Genomic DNA, 4,878 nt, shown 5'->3' with positions numbered 1-4,878 from the left:
TCTGATGGCTGTATTCACAAGCACTGTGGCTTTTCTGAAAGCTGTCAGTATAAGACTTCAACCTAGTCCCTTTTTCCTCGAATTTTTTCCAGAGGTATGATGCTTCTGGGAGCTAAGACTCAGAAGAAGAAACAGATAAAAGACTAACTACATCTATATGACATAAAGCCAGTGACTAATAAATTGTTCATTAAATATATATTCTGGTCAGTGAAGATGTCTTTCAGAAAAGTTGTTTGGCAAATTATATGAAAATAAAAACACCATGTGTGTGAATCTTTCATTTCTCTTATTAGTTGTCATAGTGTAGAATCAAAATTAGAAATATAGAGGTTAGAAATATATGAAAGAAATATGAAATAAAAGAAATGTATCAATTATTAGGTTGGTACCAAACTGATTACAGTTTTGCCATTACATTTAATGGCCAAAACTGCTATTACTAACTAACCCAAATATTTCTTGGGATCTGGAAAAATAAGTTTTCAGTGTACATTCTACAGATTTCATGAACTGGAGATTATGTATTTCATATACATATTTCTTAATTAGATTTCATTAAAGAAGCAAAATAAAGACACACAAACTAAAATAACCTCCTCTTTTACAATGAAAATTAGGTCTCCAGATTTATTTTTGTTGTTTCCCCTATCATTTCCCTGTTTAATCCTTTGCCCCTTTCTTCAAAAAGACAAAATGACAAAATTCCAGAGTCCAGCTATAACCTTTAGGACTTAGTTTTAACTTAGCCCATCTTCTTTCCTGACATACTCCCTCAATGAAAGGTAAACATCAGCTTTATTTTTTTGTTAGTTCACCCTCAATTAAAACATTTAGGGACTCATTATCCGTAAAGTATACTGTGCAGGATGTATCTATGTCCTCCCCCTTCCTTTCTTTCCTAACTTTTGCCCATTTTTCTTCCCATTAACAGTTCATTCTGTCCACACATAAAGGAAGGACCCATAAATGCAGTTAAGTGTTCAGGTAAAAGTGTCAATGGTATTCTGATAATTTAAAAGGAGTGTCTTGAACGAGGTAGATAGGGGATTGTCTGTGATTTTTTGCATGTTTGTAATTGAGAGTTAGCTGTATTTCACCATAGCCACCAGCTAAGTGAAGACGTAAGAACGGACTCTCTAAGCTACACCATCTAATTTAATTCTAGGGATGCTCCAAGAAAGGTCACTGTGTAAAGAGATAAACCAAGGTCTTCCACATTCTCCTTTTTTCTTCACTCTCCTCTAATAAAAGAGTAGCTATTCCTTGTAAATTTTTTAAAGCAAATTTGAATGTTCTACCGCTACTAATAAGCACCCAGAATGATAAAATACAGGCATCACTCACACAATATGAGCACTGCTGAAACTACAAACACATCATTTTCTATTGCAAGCAGAGCAAGAAATAGCTATTTTTATGGATCTGCAGAGTGATTTGATTGTGTACAAAAGAAGCAAGTGAAAATCACACCAGAGTGAAAATTGTATTACACACATGAGGAAGACGACTTAACAGTCTGTGCACAACTAATGATTAGATATGGAATGAAGTTCGTTGGAGCCCTTAACTGGAAAAATATACTCTAGAACTTTTCATTGGAAATGTATTTTTAAGGAATAAACGTTTTGTTGTTGATGTCATGGTGGTGGTTTTTTGTTTTGGCTTTCTTTGTTAGCTTAGAGCAATTGCTGTTAGGGCTTTCTCAATAAAAAATATTTGAATAACTAGTAAGTGGTGATTGCTCACCCAGGAATTAATCAATTTGTTGTATAGTTTCTTGATATGCCCCACATTCATTATGGTATTTGAAAAAAAATTAGAGAACCCAATGGAGTTGTTATTAGGATTAAATGAAATACTCAGCATCATAAATAAATAAATACTTAAATGAGAGGCACATGTCAGGTGCTCTATAATTGTTGACTGTCGGGGATAACACATTTACAAAGCCTAATGCTTCTTTTATTGTTTGACTTACTAGATTTTTAAATCATATTTGGCAAGAAAAAAAAAAGGGAAGGAAACATGGGCAAAAATAGAAAAGTAACTCCCAGGCCATTTGCATGGGCAAGGCCATGAGCTAAAATAACCAAATTATCCATTAAAGCAAAATAAACTTAACTTCAGACAGTGTAATTTCCCCTATTTCAGTTTCCCCAATTTGCTTAAGGTAATAAAATTTTATTAAGTAATATTGGAGAAAAACACATTTATCTTATACCGAGAAGTATCACTTTTCATTTAGGGGTGCCTGGATTTTAATGATAACAGCAAAAATTCTGAGGTCTTCCTACTGTGCCCGCATGGTTTTATGGACAAAATTTATTTGACAAAAGTAACCGTTTCACTACTTCAGTAGATTAAATTCAAATTTAGATATGTACATACATATCTAAATGTATAGATACATCTGTATACACACAACTGTTCAAATATACATTTAGATAAATACATACATGTATCCATAGAAACATATGCAGAGAGAAGGAAAATTTTATCAAAAATGTAATTTAAGTATCCTTTTTTAAAATGTTAATATTTATCACAGGTCTTAAATATACAGTTGGTGTTTTTGACAATCATATGCATGTGTGCAAACATCATCAAAAAAAAAATAGAGAACATTTCCATCACTGAACAAAGTAATCTAGGGTTCCTTTTCAGTCAACCCCTATTCTTGAGAGGCAACCACTTTTTAAGTTCCATCTCTATAGATTACTTTTGCCTGTCCTTGGAATTTTAAAGAATGGGATAATACAGTATGTTTTCTTTTGTGTCTGGCTTTTTTCACTCAACATAATGTTTTTGAAATCATTTCATGTTGTTGAGTTTATCATAATTGTTCCTTCTTATTGGTATATTGTATGGATAATGCACAAATTACGGAGCCATGTTCCTGATAAAGAACATTTGGTTTGTTTTTGTTTTTTGGCTATTATGAATAAGACTATTATCAACATCTTGTAAAAGATGTTGTACGGTCATATGTTTTTGATTTTCTTGGGTAAATACCTGGGAGTGCAATTACTGGGTTAAGGGTAAGTACATGTCTAACTTTATAAGAAATTGCCAAACTTTTTTCAGCATGATTGGCCCACTCCTATCAGCAATGTATTACAGTTCCATGTGTTCCACATCCTTGCAAAAATTTGGTATTACCAGCCTTCTTCTCTTTTAGTCAATCTACTGGGTGTTCAGTAGTGCCTCATTATAGATTTAATATGCTTTTTCCTTGTGATTAAAGATATTGAGTATTCATTATGTTTGTTGGCCTCCTTTGAGAAGTGTATATTCAAGTCTTTTGACTATTTTATAGTGGGTTGTTTGCTTTTTATTGTTGTTTTGTAGGAGTTATTTATATACTTTGGATTAAATTATTTTATGAGATATATGTGCTACAAGTATGTCTGAGGCTTGCATGTTCATGTTTAATGAAAGATGTGACAAGAAGAATATTTTAATTTGGATAAATTCTAATTTATCAATTTGTGTTTTCCTTTCATCTTGTCTGAGAAATATTTTCCTATCTCTAAGTCACAAAAATAGTCTCATATGTTTTCTGCTAATAGTTAGATTACTAAAAATTAGTTTTCTGTATATGTGTGAGTCTATTACTAGACTCTTTATTTTGTTACACTGATCGTTTTTCTTCTTGACACCAACACCACACTGCCTTGATTACTGTGACAATATAAGTGTTGAAATCATGTAATACTAACTCTCCAACTTTGTTCTTTTTCAGAGGTGTTTTGGCTACTATAGCTAGGTACTGTGCATTTTATACAAATTTCCGAACAAACTTGTCAATATCAATTTCTGCCAAAAAAACAACTCTGAGATTGTAATAGGGTTGTACATACACCATACATTCATTTAAGGATAATTGACAACTTAAACATTTTGATACTTCTGACAGATGCACAAGTTATAATTTTCCTACATATTTAGGTCTTTAATTTCTCTCAGGAATGTTTTGTAGTTTTTACTGTATAAATTTTGCAAATCTTATGACAAATTTCTTCTTTCAATGCTATTGTAAATGATATAGTAAAAGTCTCATACATTTTAAGTTACTGTAACTAATTTACTGTTAATAATTGTAAAACTAATTATTTTAATTCATCAGACTTATGCTTAAGTTTATGCTTTCAATTTTTTGTCTTTTTTGTGTCTTTTTTGAGTAACTTTCTATTTGGATTACAATGAGTTTAATTTTAAACTTTTGAGGAGATTTTCTGGTATTAATTATTTTATAGTTTTAATGTTTTAAAAAATTGTTTTGAAATAACTTTACCACTGAATATTAAAAGAAGAATGAAACTTATTACATAACACAACACTACATAGGAGGAGAATTTAACATCCCTTTAGCTCCTGTACTCCCATTTTATAGTGTTTAGATGTATTATCTAAAATTTTAAGTGCTATTTTTATATACAGTATGAATACAATTTCAATAATTAATTTTTAACATTTAGATTTATAATACTTAGAAGGCATTTATAAAAATCATTTTGAATTATCTTCACACTTTAACTGGTTTAAATAATCAATTCTTTGATATCATGATTTGTTCATTTCATGTTTTCTTTTTTGAGTTATTTCCCAGGTAACTAAAGTAGCATATTTCATGACCTTGTTCTTATACCAAAAAAAAAGATGTTCCATATGTTTTGATTGGCCTCACAAAAGAAAAAATCTTGGCTTTTAAATTATTTAATAAAAACTTTTCTTCCGAAAATTCAGTAGATTTCCTAAAGAAGCCCTTATTGCCTTCTAATTACTCTTATAATAACTGTTTTAGAAGAGATATCTAAAATCAGCCATGTTTTACTTTTTTTAGATTATCAATTTGTTTTTCCTTTAGGATACATA

This window comes from Rhinopithecus bieti, unplaced genomic scaffold, assembly GCF_001698545.2.
Source record: "Rhinopithecus bieti isolate Rb0 unplaced genomic scaffold, ASM169854v2 scaffold_62795, whole genome shotgun sequence".
NCBI classification, from domain to species: domain Eukaryota; kingdom Metazoa; phylum Chordata; class Mammalia; order Primates; family Cercopithecidae; genus Rhinopithecus; species Rhinopithecus bieti.
Note: the sequence above shows the minus strand (reverse complement) of the source record.